At 39.6% G+C, this 25,979-nt stretch overlaps 1 pseudogene; it reads right to left on the bottom strand.

Moving 5' to 3' along the window:
* Window positions 1-6,283: 6,283 nt before the first annotated feature.
* LOC133084734 (10 kDa heat shock protein, mitochondrial-like) overlaps window positions 6,284-25,979 on the bottom strand; it is a 41,722-nt pseudogene continuing 22,026 nt past the window's right edge.

Here is a 25,979-nt window from a genome sequence, read left to right as displayed (position 1 = left end):
AGGGTGTGGAGAAAAGGGAACCCTCATACACTGTTGGTGGGAATGTAAATTGATACAGCCACTATGGAGAACAGTATGGAGGTTCCTTAAAAAACTAAAAATAGAACTACCATATGACCCAGCAATCCCACTACTGGGCATATACCCTGAGAAAACCATAATTCAAAAAGAGTCATGTACCACAATGTTCATTGCAGCTCTATTTACAATAGCCAGGACATGGAAGCAACCTAAGTGTCCATTGACAGATGAATGGATAAAGAAGGTGTGGCACATATATACAATGGAATATTACTCAGCCATAAAAGAAACGAAATTGAGTTATTTGTAGTGAGGTGGATGGACATAGAGTCTGTCATACAGAGTGAAGTAAGTCAGAAAGAGAAAAACAAATACCATATGCTAACACATATATATGGAATCTAAAAAAAAAAAAAGGTCATGAAGAACCTAGGGGCAAGACGGGAATAAAGACACAGACCTACTAGAGAATGGACTTGAGGACATGGGGAGGGGGAAGGGTATGCTGGGACAAAGTGAGAGAGTGGTAGGGTATATATGGACATATATACACTACCAAATGTAAAATAGATAGCTAGTGGGAAGCAGTCGCCTAGCACAGGGAGATCAGCTCAGTGCTTTGTGACCAGCTAGAAGGGTGGGATAGGGAGGGTGGGAGGGAGGGACACGCAAGAGGGAAGAGATATGGGGATATATGTATATGTATAGCTAATTCACTTTGTTATAAAGCAGAAACTAACACACCATTGTAAAGCAATCATACTCCAATAAAAATGTTAAAAAAAAAAAAAAGCCAGTTTTTAGAAGGGTTGTCATTACATTTCTAGGAACTATTCAATTCAACTGAAGTTCAATTACATTAACTTTTATTAGCTAATAGGAGTAAGGCACTAACATACTCATTGTAATACATATCACCCTCGTACTGATTAAAGGGGAGCAGTTAAGTTTTGATAAAATAAAGTATATGAAAAAAAAGAGAAAAGTGCATGAAAGGCCTAATCCATCCTTCACACTGCTATTGGGATTTTCCTCCTAAAATACAGAGCTGATTGTCATAGCCCCAACTCAAATGCTTTTGATGACTCTATCTACTATGGAATAAATATCAAATTCCTTGATGTAAAAGATGTTTATCTGCCTTATCCAAACAAGAAGATCCCCTGCCCTGTCCTCACCTCACCCCAACTCTCCCACTTAAGAAGCAAATATCTAAAGCATTTTAACCAGGACAAGAGCACTGAGACCATACTGGTTGATTAGATATCCCTTCTTTAAAAATCTGAAAGAGTTCATAAAATCAGAGTGACGATCAAAAGGGATTTTTTTTTGAGAAATTTCTAAGCAAATACTGTGGCTGATCTCTAAATGAAATTACTGAACAGTATATTGACAAGCATCCATTGAAACAAAGCATATTACTAACATGACCTCCGGTGTTCTAAAATGCGACTATGGCTTTAACTGCCACCTCTCCTCAGCCAGCATTCTCTATGTACATGGTCATTGCTCCTTGCCGCTCATCATTGTCTGCAGTTCACTTCTGGAAACCTACCTATGTCCCCATGAGATTTGTCACCCCCTTGCTGAAATGCACCAGTTTGGTGACAGTGTTCAAACTCTTCTGTCTGCAGTTTCTCAGACCTCTGTCCTTAAAATTCAGGCTTTCTGCCTCAACTACAGAGGATTCATCAACTACCATTAATATATCTCTATAATCTGCTCCTATTTTTTTTGTTATTTTTTGTTCTTGACTCTGGACAAACCCCAGGAGGCACTGAAACAGCAGGTTCTGCCTTACAGGATCCTGGGATAATGGATTTGGCTGAGACTTTGCTGTTTGATCATTTTATACCTACTGCACATGGGGTACATTAACAGATGTTCAAAGCTTGACTCCTCCTGCTATTCCATCCCAATTCCCATTACCCCCTCTTCATCCAACTGCCCTTGGGCGCATCACGTGATCATCTTTGCTGTCACATTTGTATCTATAATGATAGCCACTTAGTGATTATGTGCCATGAGCTTTCAGGAAGGCAACATGGGGTAGATTTAGACTGGGGTTTAAATGTGGGCTCTATCACCTAAGACTCTGATGACCTTGGGCAAGTCTTTCCAACCTTTGTATCTTTTAGACCTTGCATTTCCTATCTGCAAAACAGAAATAACAACTACCTCATGGTATTGGGATGTGTGTGTATATATATATGATATAGGTATAGATATACAATTGCTCATCTCTTCCCTTCATGTTTAGTGTTTGCTTTTACTGTTTCTTCCTTTTTCTGGAATGCCATTTGCCTCCATCCTCCACCTGTCAAAACCCTACTCATATTTCAAAGCTCAGATAAAAGGCCACCTTTTCTAAGAAGGCTTCTCAGTTCTTGCAAGTCAATTGCCCATGGGTCCCCACAGTCCCTTTTTATAGGTTTTGTACCCTGTTTTTCCAGGGTACCCAGACTTGGCATAATGACAGAGCCATAACACCAATCACAACAGCTTTTTTCCAGTCCTGTCCCTGCCTGCAATTGTAGGAACTTCTCCATCCAACTCCCTTTGCCCAACTACTTCTTGCCTCAAGGAAGCGTTTATAACCCCTCAGATGACCTTGCCCCTAACTTCTTTATACTTTCCCAATTCGATGCTTTTCCTTCAGAGCACTTACCCAATGAAATAATCATTTATGCAAGTATGAGTTAATATTTGTTTGCCCCCAGCAGACCATCAGCCCTTTGGGGCAGGGGCTAGTGTCTGACTGGTTGGTCCTTGTGGCCCTAGGGTCTAATCCAATGCTCGGCACATGGGTGATGCCCAATAAACATTCAGGTTGTAAAGAACACAGGCTCCATGGGGCACCTGAGTTTTGTTCATCTGCAGTTAGCCTTGCCCTCCAGGGTCTCTTTTTTTCTCCCTTCCTGTTCTGCTATCTGTGATGCTATGAAGGCACAATTGCTGACGCCTGCCAAAGAGAAGCCTTTCAAAGGAACTATCTTCTGAGGCCACCAGGTTGCTGCTGACAATCACAATGGCAGATGCACATTGTCCTCTTACACATCTTCTTTGGTCCAGCTCCTGGCTGGACTGCCCAGCTGCTTAGAACAGTGGGTCAGTGTCATGTCCATATAGGCTCCAACAATAACTCCAGAGGGAGATGAAGTCGGTCTATTAGCAAGGACACAATGTAACCTTGGGCCATAGATACCCCCATGGGCATGTAATTGATAGAAGGATTCTGTCCACTTGGGCCTCACCCTGTAAGATTCAGGGATGCGGCTGACAGCCCTGTTGCACTGAGCGTGTCTCATTACTCTGACCCGGAAGCACTGAATTTGCAGCCATCTTATGCACCTCTAATCTCTCTCCCCCTTACTTTTTCCCAAAAGGCCTCTCAATTCATCGGGCATTTAGACTTCCACCTGCATCCCATGGGACTTCCAGGCACTCTGAGACAAAGCCTATCCTAGGGCATTTTCAGGTTTCCTGCCACACAATCACAGCACTTGATATACTCGGTATTTTATTACAATCTTCATATTTATCTCCCCTGGATTTTAAATTCCTTTAAGAAAGTTATTATATCTTAATTGTCTTTGCATCTCTCTCTCCCTCCCCAAAGCCCCCTCTCTAAGCATCTAATCCAGGCTTTGCACATATTAGTTGCTTAATAAATATTTGTTGTAAGGGTCGGTGAATCAGCAGATGGGTAGTCATCAAGGAAGAAGGGGTTGGGCAGAGACTCACGCAGTCGGCATGAAACTCTGGAGTGGACACGGAAAAGGGGAGGGCAGAGAGCAAAGGAGACACCAGAGGAGATGCCTCTTCAATCTGACAGTTGTGTCTGCGTCTGGATGTTTCCCTCGTTCCTCTCGTTCCCTGCGATGAAAATGAAGGAAACGGTAGATCTCTGCCTTACAGGGCTTCTGCCAAAATCGATATTTTCTGTTCACAAATTATTTCCTTTCTATTTATGTACAAGTCTTACAGAGAAAAGGAAGGAAAGAGGAGAGAAATAACTCTGAGACTTACAGTTCAGGAGGGGTCAACATGAATTAGCCAGATTTATGGGCCAGATTTGTGGACTAGGGAAGGTGACTCCATTTTCCCAATATCAGGTGATGAAGCTTTCACTCTGCTAATGCAGCCATACATTTTTCTGGAGGCTGAATATTTCAAAAATACATTTGTCTAGAGTGGTAGCTATTTTTTAGTTTTCTGTTTGCATGCAGAGTCGTTCTGTTCTAGCAGACAGAGTTTGCCACCATTATGCAATAAGTCTTTCACTTCTTCAGAAACATGTCGTCTATTTTTATAGTTCCCACTCTCTGGGTGAATGTTAAAGTCCCAGAAGGCGCGTGCAGAGACAGTCAGGATTTGTGTACCAGCCTCGCTACCGCTCAGGGCTTCCTGTTGTGCTTCCTTCTTCATGGTTTTGCAGGTGGGAAGTTATTTAACTTCTACTTGATCAAAGTTTCCTGATTAGAACATGACTTTTGTCTCATTAAGGTGCACATCCTTTATGGCTGAAGGCTTGAAAGTTTGGATTTCTATGCAGTAGGAAAAAAATTTCCCTTCCCCATCTTTCCTTTTTTGTATATGTTGAAATTAAACTTTTTTCTGCTGGCTGCAGCATTTGCCCTCCATGAGATGCTTTTGATGACAGATTCAGAAGCCACCCCTACTTCTAAAAAACAGACCAAAAATTAGGTCTTGGACATCAAGTGTATTGGAATGACTGTGCTGTGTTTCTTAAATCTTCTTGAGAAAGGGAAGACGTGAGATTAAAATAATGAAATCTGAGTCCTATATGGCCTCAGCCCTCCTGATTTACTGAGGGTGCTTACACCTTAGTCTACGCCTTATGGTTCCCCATCTAAAAGAGAGGTTCTGGATTTCAAGGTAGGTGATGATCTGACGTAAATTCTCAAACACGACAATGTTCTTTCTCAGATTGGGGCTGGAAATAGGACACATCTACTGGAAGCAGGGCTGAAAATTTGAGCCTAGTTTCTCACAGAATTCTGTAGAAACTTCTCAAACCATGTCCTAATCCCATCCACCAAAAGAAGGAGGTTTAAGGGGAATATAGGTTCTGCTTGACACTCAGACGTACTGCTCATGGTTTTAAATATTTGGGTGTGCCTCCCTCTCCTCCTAGGCCACATACAGGCAACTCGTGATGCATTTTCCCAACATTCTAACACTCCGTGTGGAAGGGGAAGTTGCATTACAAAATCCGTCTCCTGAGGTGTGCACAATTTAGCTTTGTTTTTCCTTGCCCCTCCTTCTTCATTCTCTATACCCTTCTCTCTTCCATAGCACCTGACTCAGAACTTCATGATCTAGCTCAGTGGTGTCCAATAAAAATATAATGTGTGCATTTAAATATTAAATTTAAACTTAAAATTTTCTAGTAGCCACGTTAAAACAGTAAAAAGAAACAGGTGAAATTAATTTTAATAATAGTATATAATATTTAATAATCTATCCAAAAGATCGTCATTTCCACCTGTAATCAATATAAACATTTTAATGTGGTATTTTACATTCTTTTTTTCATTCTAAGTCTTGGAGATCCAGTGTGTATTTTACCCTTACAGCACGTCTCAATTCAGACTAGCCACGTTTCAAGGGTTAAATAAGCTGCATGTAGTGGCTACCTTGCTGGACAGCATGGATACAGGGCATTTCCATCACTGCAGAAAATTCTATGGGATGGCACACATCTAGCCCATTCATGAGGATTTTTATGTAGAAAGATTTCTTTCTGAAGAAGGCATTACCTGCCATCTTTACTTTCCAAAGAGCCTTAGGCAGGGTCTTTCTGGTCAGCAGAATAATGAGAAAAGCCATTTCTGGTTATTTGGACCTGTGTTTTTTTCCTCAGGGCTCAAATAATACCATAGTCCCCCGAAAGCAAAGAAAACACAGTCAGGGGCTCTCTGCATCCTCCATTCACCTGTTCCCTAGAGCAGGGGTGGTGCTGCCTCTGTTACTCCCTAACAGGTGTAAAAGTTAATTTGCATATCATTCCTTAAAGCACCCAAGCCTCATTTTTTTTTTTTTCATTTATATACGTTCATTTGGAAATGTTTATATCAATACATTGAAACTAAATTTTAGAGACACTGGATGTCATGAGTTTGGATGTCATTAGCTTATTTTACACAGAGAAATGTGAACATTATTTACATGATGAAAGATTTCAGAACTTCAGTGGAATGGGCAGCTTCACGTGATGCCATTTCAATAGTGACATATTTCAGTCGACGTATTTTCCAAGAATGTCACCATCTCCAAATAAGAAATAATCCTTGTTGTCTAGAACTACTTTGGTGCCTCCATATTCTGGGAGAACTTTATCTCCAACTTTCACGCTAACTGGTTGAATCTCTCTACCCTTTCCTTTAGAGCCTGATCCAACAGCTACTACCATTGCTTGCAATACTTTTCCTTGTGATTTTTCTGGAAGCGTAATACCTCCTTTGGTTACAGTTTCGGCTGCACTTCTTTCAACTAGTACTCAGTCAAAGAGGGGAAGAAACTTTCTAAATGCCTGTCCTGCCAGGATTCTGGCCGCCACAGTTTGCAGTTTGTACTCTGCTCTCACGCCACCGCTGAAAGAAGAGACCACCAAGCCTCATTTTAAAAGGGCTTGCCTTCCACTCACCCTCCAAAAAGTGGTTTCCTTGTAAATGTTTGCCAGTCAACTCTCTCAATGAAGAAACACTGATTTGTAGCATTTGCCAACTACTGTGGTGTAAATACTCCCACTGTGGTCAATGATTTCAAGCTACCAATGTGACATCTCTGAACGCTGGAGGGGGGTGGGGAGTGATGCTCATGGGCTGGTAGAAAATGGCTCCAGCACATCACTTGGAGCACAGTGACATTTATGTGGGCTCCTCCCACTTCCACCCCCCCCCCCATTTTCAGGCAGCTATAGAATCTATATCTTAGAATATCCTTCCCATACAAAGCAAAAATGTCCAAAGGCCTCGGTGTGTTGGATAAAAGTGAAATTTTAAGCGTAGCTGAATTTAGTAAGAAAGCTCACAAGTTAGTTTAACAAAATGTACAGAGGATTATAAACTTACCATTCTTGTAGTCTACATCTATACTCATAATTACCAACACAGACCTAATCAATATTACTCTGTTTAAATGTAGCTCACCGTGATAAGTGAGATAAGTCAGAGAAAGACAAGTACTAAATGATATCATTTACATGTGGAATCTAAAAAAGTTAAACCTGTAAAAAAACCAGAGAGTATAATGGTCACCAGGGGTTGGTGGGTAAGGCGGGGATAAGAGTGACGATGTCTAAGCATACAAACTTGTAAGGAGTAGTAAATAAACCCTAGAGAGCTAATGCACAGTATGATGAATATAGACAATAATATTGTACTATAATTACATAATGTGATAAATATGGCTACAATGGCAATTATATTGCAATATATAAATATATCAAAGTAACAGGCTGTACACCTTAAACTGACACAGTGTTACATGTCAAATCTATTCAATTAAAAAAATGTAGCTGAAAGTGAGATCAGCTTTCATTAGCACTTTTTATTCGGGTCCAATGACAACTGTACTCGTTGTCATCGGACAACCGTTGTTCCATAAAAAGGAACAACATCAAATACATAAATAGCTTGAGAATTTATCTGAATTTCTCCTTGACCCATTCTTCCAGGAAAAAGATGTGTGTGCTCCATGAGGCTGAAATAAATGTTGTAAAGGCAAGATAGTCAATCTTAGATGCAATACATAGAGTGTGGGGCTGTAAACTGTAGAATCCAAACTGCCTCTGACAAGCCATAGGATCTTGGGGAAACCTTTAAAACTATTCAGGACCTCACGTTCCTCACCTATACAATTAGGGGTTGGAGTAGGTCAGTATTTTCTAAATTTTAGTCATTCTTACGTACGGCCATCACTATTTTTGTCATTTCCATATGCCACCTGCACTATTATTTTGTTAATATTTTTCTTTAATCAACTCACTTTTTGCTTAACTACTGATCCTTTTCCTAAGTAATACCATCTATGAAATCATAGCTTCAATATGCTAGTTATGTTTTTTTCGAATACACGTTGATATACAAACGTAACTGTAACTTCAACCAATGTGTGTGCAATTCCTAAAATTATCTTGTATACGACATGTGGCTGGCATCCTATGGGTGAGGTGACCTCTGTGGGTCCCACAGCGTTGCTGGTTTGAGAGCTGTCATAATTTCAGCCACTTAAGTGCTTACTATGGAAATCTCAGGATTGCGTCACATTGCAGTGACACTTGTCAATCAAGAAGATGAGTGAAACTGATGGATCATCTAGCCACATTGTTGTCCAGGTCTTTCATTACAGATGAACGTGGTATGAGACTTCTATTCTGAAATGTATTTACTCCTATACCAATATAACTCTCTCATTCCATCAAGCAGCAGAACGATCTGATCAAAAATTTAAATGAACGCATTTTGCATATAATATTTTGTCTCTCACTATTAAGCCCGGTAAATAGGTTGAAATCTGCATATAAATCACTTATATTTGCCTAGATGTCTCTATGGGGGTTGCAGCGATGGTGCTTTAAATATCATGTGAAATTTTTAAGAGATTGCTGGGTATGGAAAAGCCTATGGAATTATTTTTATAAAAAAATAGGAATTAGAAAGTAGGACTTTCTTTAGAGTTGATGTGGCTTAAATAATTTCAACCAGATGAACAGTTGTCAACAATTTGCATTTAAAATATAATTAATTATGTTCGTCTGTCTGCTATTATACTAGGAAATTAAGATACCATACATGTTTATAATAGGAAATTTCTCAATTGTCTTTTTAATCCACTATGAAGCTGCACATTTATTTCCACAGGAGGAAAGAAAAACATATTATGCTGCTAAGTAATACCAGTCTTTTCTAGGATTAGAAATCAGTGGATGGTTTGTGGGATTAATGATTTCTATTCTCAAATGAAAACCAGATGGGCAAAACCGACAGCATAAACAGTTAAGGGAAAAAATTGGCAGAAAAAGTCACATTTGATAATTACATTGTTGTTACACCTTCTCTTATTTATTGAGATAGTCAGAAACTTGGTTTGAAAGATAATATAACTCCTGAGCTCTGGTTTAACTCAATAAAAGTTCAGACTGTTTTGTTCGGGAATAATTAGGTAACAATACGATAATCGAGTAGTTCTTTTTATTAGAAACAAAATTCTTGCCCGCAAAAAACTTTCAGCAAATGTTTGGCCTCTTGTTCATTTAAATGTGTAATAATCAGTTTATGTATCTATTTATACATAAAAAATAAGATAAATTTAGTGTATGCCTCCTACTATAAATGTATATATAATTACTAACCATACATCTTAGTAATATTTGGTGTTTTGGCACAAATGCCAGGCACTAATTTACATCTACTTACGAACTAGAGAGTAGGAACAGTTATGTTAATCACTCAGTATTTTAGAGAACATGATACTGAAGAAATAGTGCACAGTTTAATCTAGGCAATTTGTCTAGCATCCCAGATTCACTGGCTCGTACAGTCATCCACATTCCATGATGGTTTACCGTGAGTTGGCTTCTGTGCTCAGCTCTTTGCCAACATTATCCCATTTATTAGCCCCACTTTTCAAAGGAGGAGACTGAGGCTCTGAAGGGCTAAGGTAACGGCCTAGGTTTATCCAGCCAGAATGTGGCAGAGCTGGGTTTGAGCACAGACACCCCACAGCTGGGCTGTGCTCTCAAGTCCCTGCTGCGTGCCAAACCCTCGGCTGAGTGCTGGAAACACAACCACGAGTAAGACGTGGGTGCCGAGTTTAAGGAGATTATGCAGCCCTTCACTTAAAACCTCTGAAATTTTGAGTTGGAAGACACCATGGAAATCATCTGGCCAAATTCCCGTTTATCACAGATGAAAAAACCAGTGGCCTAAAGAGGGTAAGTGTCTTATCCACAGTGCATATTGTAGAAAAGAGTATACATAAAGATAATGAATTGGTTGTTTAAAATGCTGACAATAACATTGCAGTATCTTTGTGGCTTGAATATGTATAAATTAATACTTTGGCCTATCTGCTCAAACATGTGATAAGAATATGGATGTCAGTGAGTATTATATATGTGGACAAAAAATTAATCAGCCAATCTAAGAAAGAAATGGAAAATTTTATTCGAGCCAAATTTGAGGATTATAACCCGAGAAGAGCATCTCAGAAAGCTCTGAGGACTCTTCCACCGGTTAGAAATCAAGGCACAGTTACATAAGTTTTTTGAGACAGAGGGCTGTATGTCAAATGACGTATTATTGACAGTTCACATAATCCAGATCTAAGCGTGATCCTGGTGGGTCACGTGACCTCTTACAAGATTAAGGAGGAATGTTATCTTTTTTTTTTTTTAATTTATTTGTTTTATTTATTTTATTTTTGGCTGCATTGGGTCTTCATTGCTGCGCGCGGGCTTTCTCTAGTTGTGTCGAGCGGGGGCTACTCTTCGTTGCGGTGTGCAGGCTTCTCATTGCGGTGGCCTCTCTTGTTGCGGAGCACGGGCTCTAGGCGCGTGGGCTTCAGTAACTGTGGCGCACGGACTCATTAGTTGTGGTTCACGGGCTCTAGAGCACAGGCTCAGTAGTTGTGGTGCACGGGCTTAGTTGCTCCGCGGCATGTGGGATCTTCCCGGACCAGGGCTCGAACCCGTGTCCCCTGCATTGGCAGGCGGATTCTTAACCACTGCGCCACCAGGGAAGTCCAGGAATGTTATCTTTTAAGGAGTTGTCTTGCTGGTGTTGGGAGAATGTTGCTCTTTATGGCTGAGCAGGTGTTTCTGCCAACGGGGGAGGTCTGGTCCATGGGTAATGAAGGTACACAATGCACAGTGGGGCGAGAGGCAGGCCAAAGAGCAGAGAAGAATTTATGTTTAAATTTGTCTTGTCTTGCCATAAAATATGAATTTTATTTCACATAACTACAGCTAAAATAGAGGTTAAGAACATAAGATGGGGTGGGGGGAGGGATAAATTAGGAGTTCGGGAATAACAGATGCACACTACTATATAAAAAATAGATAGGGGCCTCCCTGGTGGCACAGTGGTTAAGAATCCGCCTGCCAATGCAGGGGACACGGGTTCGAGCCCTGGTCCGGGAAGATCCCACATGCCGCGGAGCAGCTAAGCCCGTGTGCCACAGCTACTGAGCCTGTTCTCTAGAGCCCGTGAGCCACAACTACTGAGACCGTGTGCCACAACTACTGAAGCCTGCGCACCTAGAGCCCGTGCTCCGCAACAAGAGAAGCCACCGCAATGAGAAGTCCGCGCACCACAATGAAGAGTAGCCCCCGCTCGCCGCAACTAGAGACAAACCCACGCGCAGCAATGAAGACCCAAAGCAGCCAAAAATAAATCAATAAATAAAATAAAATGAATTTATAAAAAAGAAAAGATAAACAGCAAAGACCTACTGTATCGCACAGGGAACTATATTCAATATCTTGTAATAACCTATAATGGAAAAGAATCTGAAGAAGAATATACATACTGAATTACTTTGTTGTACACCTGATGCTAACACAACATTGTATTGGGTTGGCCAAAAAGTTCGTTCGGGTTTTTCCGTAAGATGTTACAATAAATCAACTATACTTCTGAAACCATGCACCTCAGATTGGGACTTGAACCCTCGTGGCGGGACTCGAACCCAACCTAAACCCACAGTCTTCCAACTGAGATCACACACCTGGTTTCAGGATTTAATGAAGCTCAGGTTCTTGATGTCTCATTGCAGAAAGAATTCAGTGAGAGACAAAGTGATAGGTAAGAAGTGGGTTTATTTAGAGAGAAACACGCTCCACAGACAGAGTGTGGGCCATCTCAGAAGGCAAGAAAGGCACCAGGGTATGGGGTTGTCAGTTTTTATAGGGGTGGGTAATTTCATAGGCTAATGAGTGGGAGGAGTATTCCAGCTATTTCAGGAAAGGGCAGGGATTTCCAGGAATTGGGCCACCACCCAGTTTTTGATGTTATGGTCGGTCTTGGAACTGTCATGGCACCTGTGGGTGTGTCATTTAGCTTGCTGATGTGTTACAGTGAGTGTATACTGAGGCTCAAGGTCTAGTGGAAGTTGACTTGTCCGCCATCTTGGACCCATTTGGTTCTAATCAGTTTATGTCATGTCCTTGGGCTATGCCATTCTTTCAAATGTTGTACCCTGCCCCCTTCTCTCCTGTTTCACTTCGATAAACATTTTTTTTTAAAAAAGAACATAAAATAATTCTGGTTAATTCAATTCAACAACAGAAATTGAGTGCCTATGTGCAGGGCACAGAGATAACTTGCTGGGTAAATAACTATGAATAAGTTGTACAGGGTAGGAGAGACAGATAATATAATTACTATTCAGTGTGATAAGGGGAGGTTCAGGGTGTTATTGACACGTGGCAGGGACACATAGCCCAGTGAAGGGACATCAGAGTTGGAGAGAGTGTTAGGGAGAGGGCAGGAAGGAGGAAGGTGACCCAGATAGAAGTATGTTCATATGTCACGCCCCCTCGAGAGATCGCTGGACCTGTTTAAGGACCTTGTGCCCTGTTCCTTCCATTTGCTCCTTGAGGTCTACCTTCCACCCTTTGCCCCCTACTCTCTGAAGGGAGACTGACTTGCAGGGACTACATTGGTGAGCACCAGTGTGCTCTATGGCTGCCAGTTGTGGTGAAGCCAATGGGGAGCTCCAGGAGGAGATTTGGATGGAGGAGATTTGGATGAAGGACCTGAAGTGAGTTCAGGTCCTTGTGGAGGGGTTTCTGGCTGGCTGGTGGTGTCCTGGGACACCTCTCCATTTTCTCTTCCAAGGTCCTGTAACTGCCCCCTCCTTCAGGTGATAACAGCCCTGAGGCACTGCACTATCTCTGTGGTTTTCCTACACCCCACCCAACACTTTGTACACAGTCCCACAATTAAGCCTTCCTTGAATTATCTTAATTTCATGTGCAGGGATTCCTGAAAGGGAAGAAACAGGAATGGGGAGTGGTGTTGGTGGGATTAGCCAGGTGGGTGGGGACAGACTCAGGAGAAGGTTTATAACCTAGGTTAACAGAGTTTGGAACGTAGCCCAAGGAGAGCCTTGTGGGCACAGTAGGAATTTGGATTGTATTCTTCGAGTGTTGGAAGGGCATTGGAGGATCTACAGCAGGGAAGTGACAAGATATGATTTATGCTTTTCAAAGACCAGTGGACTTTGAGTAAAGCAGATTACCCTCCATCATGAAGCGGTGGGGTTGGGGAGGGGAGCTCATCCAATTAGTTGAAGGTCTTTTTTCTTTTTTTAATGAACTTATTTATTTATTTTTATTTATTTTTGGCTGCGTTGGGTCTTCCTTGCTGCGCGTGGGCTTTCTCTAGTTGCGGCGAGCGGGGGCTACTCTTCATCGTGGTGTGTGGGCTTCTCACTGCGGTGGCTTCTCTTGTTGCGGAGCACGGGCTCTAGGCACGCAGGCTTCAGTAGTTGTGGCGTGTGGGCTCAGTAGTTGCAGCGCACGGGCTTAGTTGCTTCGCGGCATGTGGGATCTTCCTGGACAAGGGCTTGAACCCGTGTCCCCTGCATTGGCAGGCAGATTCTTAACCACTGCACCACCAGGGAAGTCCCAGTTGAAGGTCTTAATAGAACAAAGACTGATGGCCCCTGAGCAAGAAGGAATTCTGCCAGCTTGTGGCCTTTAGACTTGAGCTGCGACATCAGCTCTTCCCTGGGTCTCCAGACTGCGGGCCTACCCTGCAGATTTTGGACTTACCAAGCATCTATAATCACATGAACTTGTTTCTTAAAATCAATCTCTCTCTCTCTCTCTCTCTCAATAAATATATGTATATATCTATATCTATCTATCATCTATCTATATATATATATAGAGAGAGAGAGAGAGAGACACTGGGTATACTATATGATCTATGCGTTTATTATACCCATTTCTAAGACGTGTGTGTATGCACGGGTGTGCATGCATGCATGCGTATCTCCTGTTGGTTCTGTGTCCCTGGAGAACCCTGAGTAATACAGACAGCAAGTGCCCTTGATTTGGAGGCAGTTGTTTGGATATGAGCTTTGATACCCTGATCACTGTCGGATGAGGTGGCCACACTGCACAGAGCACAGGTCCACAGACTGGTAGAGCTGCTCCTCTGTTCACGGATCTCAGATCATGCACCTCTAGCAGGTCTTTGAGGCCCCTTTTGGGCTCAATTTCCTCCTCTTTAAAATGGGAAAAGTAATGTCTTCCCTGCCCAACTTACATGATTTTTGTGCACATCAAATAAGACAATGTATTTAAGCACATTAAAAAATGACCACATACAGACACAACATATTAGGTATTATTTTATTCGGCCTGTTATTCTGCCACACACATTCTTGAAATTGTGTGTTGGCAGCAGACAGTTTTGAAAGTCAGACAAACATGTGGCACCCATTCAGCGCTGCACACGCTGTCCTTTCTGTCTGGAGTGGCTCTTCTGCTACCTTAAGTCTCAATTTGGAGCAAGGGGAGGGTGTTGGGTGGAGGGAGAAAGAGGAGTTAAGAATCAGGCAAAGGTTTCGTCGGGCTCAAACACATGTATGGATACTGATCGCATGAAATAAAATAACAAAATGACTTAGCAAAATGAAATATTGAAAATGAGCTCTCCATCTCAAGGATGCTATCTGACATTAGGGTATGTTACTGAAGGAAGAATATATTTAGGGGTGTGTGTATGGGGTGACAGCGGGGACAGTGAGATGGAGAGGGTGGGATGGTGAGTTTTAAATGGAACCTGTTGCATCTGCAGTGCTTATGGGACATCTACATGATAATACGCAAGATAACTCAGGTTGGAGATAGAGGCTGGAAATAGACGCTAAGAAGAGCAGCTGACATTTCATGTGTTTTTATACCATGTGCCAGACACTGTACTAAACCTGTTGTGTGTATGATCTCATTTAATCATTAAACAGTCCTGTGAGATCAGTCCTTTTATTATACCCATTTCTGAGATTCTACAGCTAGAACGTGGTTCATTTGAGATTTAAACCCAGACAATCTGGCTGGAAGGTCTCAGTTTACAGGCACCAAGTAAAGCGACAGGGATGAGTGAGTGAGCTTAGGCAGAGTATGCAGTTTACAGAGGACAGACGGTGGAATTCTAGGGAACAAGAACTTTTACTAGTAAATCATGAGAGATTTCCTTGGAAAAGATGGAAAGGGAGAGTTCAGAAGGGGAAGAGGAAAGCTGTGTAGAAGGTGAGTTAGGGAATTCAAGGGGGGGTGTGTGTTTCCAGAGATCCTTCCCCTTTGCAGGGAGGCCAAGTGGAGCAAGGCTGTGACACGAATATTGGAACTAGGAACCAGGGGTGGTGCTGGGGGCATGCAGATGTCCTCAAGAGGAGCTTCAGCAGATGGGTCGCTGTGGTAAGGGATTTGGGCTCAGTCATGGGCTTTCGACCGAGCCTGGGTCACCTGGCCTCTCCCCTACGGAGGGCCACTGACACGGCACACATCATTGATTTCTCTGATAAAGGAATGTTGCCACTCGCTCACTCTCTTTTTTTCTTTTCCTTGGCAATTTGTCATTTCGTTTATTTGGTTTTACCACCTTCCCAGCTTCGCTGCAATAATGAGACCGTCTTTGCCACAAGATGCAACTTTGAATGACGCATCTGTTCTTCCTTTTCCTACCTTCACTAAGTTTCTTCTGACACTAGAGGGAAGATGTGATAAAGATAAATTTAAGAGTGGAATTGGGAAGTTAAGGCAGCTCTCAATCTGTTTATCTTTGGAAACCATTATACAGAGGAAAAGTTTTCATTTAGCTTGTGGTTGCTGCATACACACAAATATAATGCAAGGTCTTTTTTCCCCACTAATGGTCTCTCAGAAAAGAAGCTGTTGCCTTAAGTTAGAACCTTTACAAAGTCTCTCATATTACAGAGTGCTGTCTGAGTTGCTTTATTTTCAATAATAACACCATTGGGAGAAGACGTTGTTTTAATATTCTTATAGTGGTAAGTTATGGCATCAGTTAAAAAGAAAACTTTAACACAGATTTAGTAATTATTAATAGTAAAATGACCTCTCGGTCACATGTGTTGGAAATTGTTGAGAATAAACCTTTTAAAAACACTTTAAGAAGTGAGATAAGTCAGACAGAGGAAGGTAAATACTGTACGATATCACTTATATGTGGAATCCAAAAAAGCCAAACTCATAAAAACAGAGTGCAATGGTGGTTACCAGGGACTGGGGCTGGGGGGATAGGAGAGATGTTGTTTAAGGGAACAAACTTGTAACTAGTAGATAAAAAGTTCTGGGGATCTATACACAGCATAGTGATTATAGTTAACAATATTGTGTTATAAATGTCAAAGTTGCTAAGAGACTGGATCTTAATTTTCTCACCATAAAAATGAAACGATAATTATGTGACATAATAGAGGTGTTAACTAACACTACTGTTGTAATCATATTGCAATATATAAATGTACCAAATCAAAATATTGTACACCTTAAACTTATACAAAGTTATATGTCAATTGTTTCAAGAAAAAAAAGACAAACAATTTAAGAAGTAATAAAGTAAGTGATTATGGAGTTCACAAATACTAAATGGCTACTTTTAACTTAGGGTACAATTTCCAAGGTCATTCATTATTATATAGAGATTCCAAAAGTACTGTATCTTAAACAATTTAGAAGGAAACAAAGGTGATGTGTTCTAAAAAACTTTAGAAAACTCAAAAATTGACTCCAGTGATGACAGATATGGTAAAGCATATAAAGACTTGGAATAAAATTGTCGCATGAGAGTTTATAACATGAGATTTTAAATATACATAATTGAAGTGAATATTATGCATAGCTATTTGGCCGTTTCATCTGCATTCCTGAAAGTTTATATTATGTTCAAATTACCAAAAGGCTTTTGTTCCATATTTTCTCATAGAGTATTGCCTATATACACAATTGCCTTACATTTGGGCACGTAAGGTACTCCATAAGCCACAATGTCAACAGGGTAGGTATTTTGGGCTCAGTATTCATACATGACTGCCTATAAGCACAGCAAAGAAAGAGCTGGACAACTTAAGTAAAAGATGCAGCTCCTAAAGGCCATCCCAAGCACGGCTGTATCCACAGAGCGTTTGAATATTCAATAATGTGCCTCGTGAATTTGATCAGCGTTGGCAGTGGCCACAGGCTGCATTGCCCTGATGGAATAGCCGAGGTTGGAGAGAGCTATCCCACTCAAAGTCATACTCCTTTCCCAGGTCAGCCCACAACCAATGGCTGGTCACCATGGTACAGAGGCCCCACCCCAGTGCCCCAACTCAGAACAACTCTGAATGGCTATCGCAGCTCCAGAGCCCCCGGCGGAGTCGGCTGAGACCTAGCAGTGGCTACACTGCAGCTCAACTTCTCTTCCCAGTCTACCATGCTTCCCTTCCCCCCACAGGTGTTCCTCTCAAGAGCACTCGCCAAATAAATCTCCTACGTGCCAATTTCTGCCTCAAAAGAAAAGGGAAACCCAACTGCCTAAGTGCTGAATAAAATAGAGAAAAATATAAATGTGATTCATTTGACTCCACTGAGTACAAGCTTCTTTTTGTCAGGCAACACAAAAAATGGACACTGAATAGAGATTCTGCTTTTCACATGAAAGCATGTTGGCCATTGTGGGCTGGAAGGGGGGCTGGTACCCATAACATTTTTAAATGAAGGATGAGACAAAGTTATTTCTTTATGACACTAATAGTGCCAGTGAAGTCATTTTACATTACCAAGTGGTTTTTCTCACTAATCATTTCACTGCCCATCACCACAATTCTTAAGGCAGAGGACCAGACATTAGATTTTTCTAGAAATACAAACTCAAGTCCAAATGATTTCAGCACAGTGTTTGAAGACTTCTCAATTTTATGTTTGATTTTTAAAAAATTTGTTGAAGACATAAGAAAAAGATACAATATTGGGTATGTTTGTTTTAAACACATTCAACATCTAAATGTTGCAACAAAACATAAACAATAACTATGATTTACAAATTGTAAATAAATATATAAAAGTGAGCTCAACCACATAAGCCATTAGGGAAACTAAAATTAAAACCATAACAAGATACCATTACATACACTCCAAAATGCCTAAAATAGGAAAACCCAAAAACCCTGACAGTACCAAGTGTCAATTAGAGCAATGGATCCTCTGAGAAAATGCTGGTGGAGTATGTGAATTGGTAGAGCTACTTTTGGCATCATCTTGATCCAGTATTTCTAGGGCTTTATCAAATTTTTTGGACTTTTCAAGGACCCAACTCTGTAAACTCTGCTGATTTTGTTATATGTTTGTTTTCTATTTCATTAATTTCTCCTCTTATTTATGTTATTTCCCTCCTTCTCCTTTCTTTGGGTCTATTATGCTATTTTCCCCTAACTTCTTGAGAGGTTGCTTAGCTAATTCATTTTTAGCCTTTTTATTTTTTCAAATGTATGCATTTAATGATAAAAATTTTCTCTAAACACTGCCTTAGCTGTATCTTACAAGTTTTGGTATGTTGTATTTTCATTATTATTCACTTCAGAATATTTTCTCTTTTGCACTATGCTTTATTTTTAACCTATGCTAATTAAGAACTATACTCCTTAATTTCCAAATATTTTGGGGATTTCTAGGGTTTTTTTTTATTATTAAATTCTATTAAATTCAGTTGCAGCCTGAGAAGCTGTGTATGATTTTAATTATTTTAAATCTATGGCTCAACATATGGACAATTTTCTCCATATGGATAATAAATTCTCCATATATGTTTGATAAGAATGTGTATTCTACAGTTGTTGGGTAAAGTGTTCTCTCTATGTTAAATTTCTTAACTCATGCTATTCAATTAACTTATAGTCTTACTGATCTTTTTTGTCTGGTTCTCTATCAGGTTACTGAGTGGAGTATATTAAAATTTTTCATTATGTGTATGGATTTATCTATTTCTCCTTTTAACTTTGTCTTGTAGAGATATATAATTAAATATCCCTCATTATCTCCAGTAATGCTTCTTGCTTTAAAGTCCACTTTGACTGATAATAGTACATCAGTTTTCTTCTCATTTTGTTCACATAGTATATATTTTTCTATCTTTTTGCTTTCAACTTATCTGTATCCTTATGCTTAAGATGTGACTAGTGTAAACAGTATGTCATTGTTTCAATCTAGTCTCAAATTTTTTGTCTCTTAACTGAAAAATGTAGTCAATTTACATTTAATGTAATTACCAATGTATCTGGATTTAAATCTACCATCTTACCATTTGTTTTCTATTTGTTCCACATGTTCTATGTTCCCTTTTCTCTCTTCCTTGTGTTATTATTCATTAATTCCATTCTTGTTATTACATTTTCCAGTTCTCTTCACTTGTTATCTATGTATTTTAAACTATTCTTTTTAGTAGTTGCCCAATAGATTACAACATGCATTCCTGGTTTACTTAAAGTATGATATAACAAAACTACAATGAGGTATCACCTCACACCAGTCAGAATGGCCATCATCAAAAAATCTACAAACAATAAACCCTGGAGAAGGTGTGGAGAAAAGGGAACCCTCTTGCACTGTTGGTGGGAATGTAAATTGATACAGCCACTATGAAGAACAGTATGGAGGTTGCTTAAAAAACTAAAATTAGAACTACCATACGACCCAGCAATCCCACTACTGGGCATATACACTGAGAAAACCATAATTCAAAAAGAGTCATGTACCACAATGTTCATTGCAGCTCTATTTACAATAGCCAGGACATGGAAGCAACCTAAGTGTCCATCAACAGATGAATGCATAAAGAAGGTGTGGCACATATATACAATGGAATATTACTCAGCCATAAAAAGAAATGAAATTGAGTTATTTGTAGTGAGGTGGATGGACCTAGAGTCTGTCATACAGAGTGAAGTAAGTCAGAAAGAGAAAAACAAATACCATATGCTAACACATATATATGGAATCTAAAAAAAAAAAAAAAAGGTTCTGAAGAACCTAGGGGCAGGACAGGAATAAAGATGCAGATGTAGAGAATGGACTTGAGGACATGGGGAAGGGGAAGGGTAAGCTGGGATGAAGTGAGAGAGTGGCATTGACATATATACACTACCAAATGTAAAATAGATAGCTAGTGCTAAGTAGCCGCATAGCACAGGGAGATCAGCTCCGTGCTTTGTGACCACCTAGAGGGGCGGGATAGGGAGGGTGGGAGGGAGATACAAGAGGGAGGGGGTATGGAGATATATGTATACATACAGCTGATTCACTTTGTTATACAGCAGAAACTAACACAACATTGTAAAGAAATTTTACTCCAATAAAGATGTTAAAAAAAAGTAAGATATAAATTGTTACTTTATTTCTTCTTTGATAATACTTGAAACTAAAAATACATTAAGTCCATTTACCCCTCACATTTTGGGCTGTTATTGTAATGTACCTTAATTGTATCTGTATATTTCAAGCCCCACAGGACATTATAACTATTGCTTCATAGAGTAAATATTTAAATTTATGTACATATTTATCATTCATTCTTTTTCTGCAAATACCATCTAGGATCATAGTTCTTCTTCCCCAAATTTTCTCTTTCACATTTGCATTAGAGAAAGTTTGCTGCTAAAAAAAAACCTCAGTTTTCACTTGCCTAAATATGTTTTTATTTTATCCTCATTTTTGAGGAATATTTTTGCTGGGCATAGAATTCTAGGCTGGCAGCTATCTTCATTCAGTACTTGGAGGATATGATTCCACTGCATTCTGGATTCATTGCTTCTGTTGAGAAGTCAGATGTAAGTCCTATAGTATTGCTTCTTTGAAGCTCATATATAATTTTTCTTCTGGAGGCATCTAAGAGTATCTCTTTGTCTTTGTATTTTAGCAGCTTTACTATCAAGCATATGTATATACATACTGCTTGGGTATTCATAGCACTTCTTGAATCTATGAGACCACTAATATCTCTGCTTACTTTCTCATTTTCTCAGCCACACTCCACTCCAAATACCAGGCTTACCTCTTTGGGTTTTCCCTTATTCAAATCTTGATCCTACAAATTATCTCTGCTTTGATATTTCTATGATATCTTTAGAGTTTGGGTGTGTGTGTGTGTGTGTGTGTGTGTGTGTGTTTAATATTTGCTTCAGCTTTTCTAATTTTTCTCAGAAGGAGCATTGGTATAAAACACCTCATTAGTCACTCTAAAAGTTTTGATTAATCTTTTAAAAAACAATTTGCCTACATTTGAATATCCACATGTGTTCTAAATGGTCATAAAGTTGTTTGCAGATATCAAAATTCAGAGAAACACTTAGGTAGATGGTTTGATAGGGAACAAAGTAAGGACAGTAAGGGATTGATTTGGAGCACACTTCAAGAATTTTAAATTGTTTAAAGTGTTTGAGTTAGTAAAGTGCTCTAGATGATGGTAAAGTGTAGTACAATCATGAGTGTGGAGGTATAAATCTTTGGAGTTGAGGTGTGAAAAAAGTGTGAGGTAAGGATTTTAGACAGGTTACCTTCTTGGAAACCAAGAACCCCTAAAATGACTGTGGTACCTGTGATGGAGGGACTGAATTGTCTTTGATGAATCTGGGGAATTACATTGATTATTTCATAAATTCCTTCCCTATTTGTGAAGTATCTCTACCATGCTAACCTCTGGACCAGTAGATGACAGACAACAGGGGTGGTAAAATGCTACATAATTGGATGGCACGAGTTTCAAAGAGGAAGCAAAGCCCAGATGAAGGTAGAGGAGTAATGACTTGGCTGCCACAATGAGAAGCTAAGGGAATATCAAGCCCTCTTGCACTGACACCACCTCCAGCTCCTGGCCTATTCACATGTCAATCTTGTGAGAATAAAGAACACCCATGGCCTCGAGGGAGAGTAGATTTCAGTTATAATTAGGAAGTGGAGGGAATATTTTGTGAAGTGATGGAATATGTTAGGAAATTTGCTTAGCATTTAATAGGGATTCCAGGGGATAAAATGGAGAGTTTGGGAGAGAGAAGAGTGCCCATAAAAAACACTTCCATGTCATTTGAAGAGCATGATGATGAAGTTAGGGCTGAGATATTCTAGCAATCAATACTGAGACCAGTGATGTTTACTCATGACAGTGGGAGAGTAAACTGTAAAATGGTTGCTGACAACATAGCATCCTTCAGATAACTTAGAGCCAAAGAGATCTACAGATGGTCCTAACTCAATTAGGAAATGATTCACACAATAACAGGCATAGTTTTTATAAATTATGTACATAGATAAGAATAACTTAGAGTGTAATGATTTACGTATTCAACTTAAATTGCTATAAGAATAACCCATTAAAGAAAAAGCATCATAGCTTTTGACATGGTGCAACACTATTGTGTTATATGATATATATATTGAAGGCAAGTAATAGACTGAGCTAAAAAGAGCAACAGTATTAAAATCATTCTGAATCCCATTAGACAAATAGATGACATTCCCATCTCTAGAAAGTAACAAATAGGAAAAACGAGAAAGAACAAGACAACAAAGAGACTGTGGTAACATTAAGAGAGGGAAAGTTTCCAAAAACTATTGTTAAAAGAAAATGTAGCCTCGAGAAAGAGGCATGTTTGGAAAAAGTCATCATTTTTTAGGAAGTTGCTAGTGCATGGGGTCCTTTACAAGTAAACATTCTCCAGCTTGGGACCATCAATTTGCCTTTGAGATGCCAAAGGCGAAAATGGCATTTCTAGAACCAATATGATACATGAATACAGAAAAATAAAAAGTGTAAGGCATTGTTACATTTTCCCCCCATCTTTGTATACGGTCAAATTGGTAATTTTCATGGTAGTCTGTTCATGGTGGAGAGTGCACGGGCAAGGCATATAAAGGCTTTCGAGATAACATTTTGCAACCAGCATATTCTTTGACTTTCTTTTTTTAGACCATGCTTTAGTTTTTCTTCCTTGGATTTTTTTCTCTGTGTAAGTTATCTTTAAATAATAACATCCGTTTTCTTACTAGTATGCACTGCTTGTAATGACTTCAATGAAATATGCAGGTCATTTGGAGCACAGAACTGTTTTGTGATTTACATCATTACAAAATATGTGCCATTAAGATGATGCACAAGCTGAACTGGAGTTAATGAACCTGCATTCTTGCAGGATAATTCAAACTTTAAGGGTGATATTAACTTAAATAACATAAGAAAGGTAGGAAAAATCAGGTTCGTTGTACACCAGAGATCATCATCTTTGTCCTCTCAGTTCATTAAAGGATATCTATTGCTCACGTTACTCTCAGACCATTATTAGAGTGGTTGTAGAGCACATATACGTATGTAATTAAGTACCCCTCTGCGTCCATAAAAGAACTGCACGTGTTTCCACAGGGAATGCATGGGGAATTTGATTCAGAAGCCTGTAAGAGAGTGTAAGTACCTTTAACCTTTATGGAATGCTGCATGGACTTGTGTGGAATATTCCCACTTAGTATTCAAAACAAGGGTGGAAACACTATAGCCCATGGCCAAATCCAGCCCACTGCTTGTTTTGTAAATAAAGTTTTATTGGAACACAGCCACTCCTATTTGTTACATATTGTCTGCTTTAGCCCTGTAACAGCAGAACTGGGTAGGTGCCACAGAGACTGCATGGCCCAGAAAGCCTAGAATATTTACTACCTGGCTCTTTAAAGAAAAAGTTTGCCAAGTCTCGACCTACCTGTTTTTTGTTACCTACCTGTTGACCATATACGTCATCACAAAATGAGTAAAAACCTCTATTAATCAAATATTATTTGAGAGCAGAATATTTATATGGTATATAGTGTCTAGGTCCTAGGATCCACTTGACCTACTTAGGAATATCAGTCTTTTTAAAAAGTCTATACTTGATATCTTAAACTCTCCTGTTGTCAAGAAATCAAATAAATAAATAAATAAAAACAATAGCCACTAGTTTCGTAAACCCTCCTGAAATACAATGTCTCGTGTTCCCCTTCTGGCTCTGTGGCAGCTGTTAACTATCAAATACTATTTCTAGAACTGTGCTGACATCAGTCGACAATCATACACAAAGCTGTTTGGCAGGACATACACCGAGCAAGTTGAGGCTGTTAAAATGAAACGGCTCTGTTAAAATTAACCCTATTCACATGGCAGGGAAAGTACCTAAGTTTGCCAAATCAAACCCTTCCTATATCAGTGGGGAAGAACCATTTGCCAACCTCTAAAAAGGTAATTTAGACACAGGAGAGCAAAAAAACAGAGAAGAAAAACCCTCCAAAATTAAAATGATAAAAATTTGCTTGACAGCAAAAGTACTTCCAAATGTATGAAATTGAATCCAAAACTGAGCCTGCAACAAATTTAACTGACAAGAAAATCTGCATAATGGACTTGGTTTTATTATTAATGCTAATATGGGTACTCTTTTGTTCTATTGTGCTGATGGCAAGAAGATAAATGCCCACCGAAGGCACTAAAATATCTCCACTCTGTTGAAATACTGATTGTAGTTAGAATGCAAACACTTATTCTTCACTTGTAACAAAAAAAACTTTTTTAAAGGAAGTGCTACTATAGAAGCCATTTCAGAATCAGGTACAGCTTTGAAATAGAATTTCTTAAAATAACTAAATGCAACATTTAAAAAAACCCACTTTCTTTGTGAAATTTAAAATTATGTAGATACGATTTTATCAAAATGATAAATACATTCCTTCCATGATTTTTAATTAGCACCTCTTTAAAATGAATAATTAGCCTTACATAGTCCTTATAATTCATGGTTGACGTTTACCTTCAGGGCAACCAATCAAATACTGTATGATATCACTTATATGTGGCAACTAAAAAATAATACAAAGGAATGTATATGCAAAACAGAAACAGACTCACAGATATAGAAAACAAATTAGTGGTTACCTGAAGGGAGGGGTGAGGGGAGAGACAAGGGAGGGGTACATGATTAAGAGATACAAACTACTACGTATAAAATAGATAAGCAACAAAGATAGATTATATAGCACAGGGAATTATAGCCATTATCTGGTAATAACTTTTAATGGAGCATAAGCTGTAAAAAAACTAAATCACTATGCTGTACACCTGAAACTAATATAATATTGTAAATCGACAATACTTCAATTAAAAAAAAGAAACCAAATGGTGTAAATGCTTTTTTTCTGCCAGCTCACCTCTCCCTGAAAATCAATATTTAAAGTCCTCTCCTCCTCCGAAACCCAAGTCACCTGGGGGATGGGCAGCAGCTAGACAGGGCTTGCAAGAGGAGGGTACTGCGCCCAAGAATGTTTGCAGTTGAATGGGCCAAGGGTCTGGAAGCCAGGGAGTTCAGGCCAAGGCTGGACTGTGTCAAGCCAGTAAACCAGTAAAATCTGAGAAGGAGCAATTGGGTTTTGAAGATCAAGACTAGCAGAAGGTCAGAAACTCTTGGAGGTTAGTAACAGCAAGGAAATAGAATCTAGGGATGTCAGCTCTTAAGGTAACATCTGTTTGTGTTCCCTTTTATGGGTCTTGTTTATACTGCGCCCCGGTTGCAGGCAGAGTAGTGGTTACAGCTACTTTGAGGGTGAAATTACTGTGGATAAACCTTGATCCTGGTTGCAGCCAGTCTTTAATTACAAGAAGGCTGTTACAGACCTCGGTGATGTAGAGATTATTTAAATAGAGATTACACCTGTGGTCCAAGCCTGTGCTAATCATTCTAAATTCTCCCGCCACTTGCCTTCTCTATTTATTAATTTATTTAACCTTTTCCCACTTTCTAGATCAGTTCTGTCTGTGGAACACAGAATTTTAAGATGGCCCTGAAGGTTCCCCCATGCCCTGGCATATACACCCTATATAATCACCTCCACTTGAATGTGCGTAAACCAG

This window comes from Eubalaena glacialis, chromosome 2, assembly GCF_028564815.1.
Source record: "Eubalaena glacialis isolate mEubGla1 chromosome 2, mEubGla1.1.hap2.+ XY, whole genome shotgun sequence".
In the NCBI taxonomy this organism is placed as follows: Eukaryota; Metazoa; Chordata; class Mammalia; order Artiodactyla; family Balaenidae; genus Eubalaena; species Eubalaena glacialis.
Note: the sequence above shows the minus strand (reverse complement) of the source record. Positions and strands in the feature narration are given on the sequence as shown.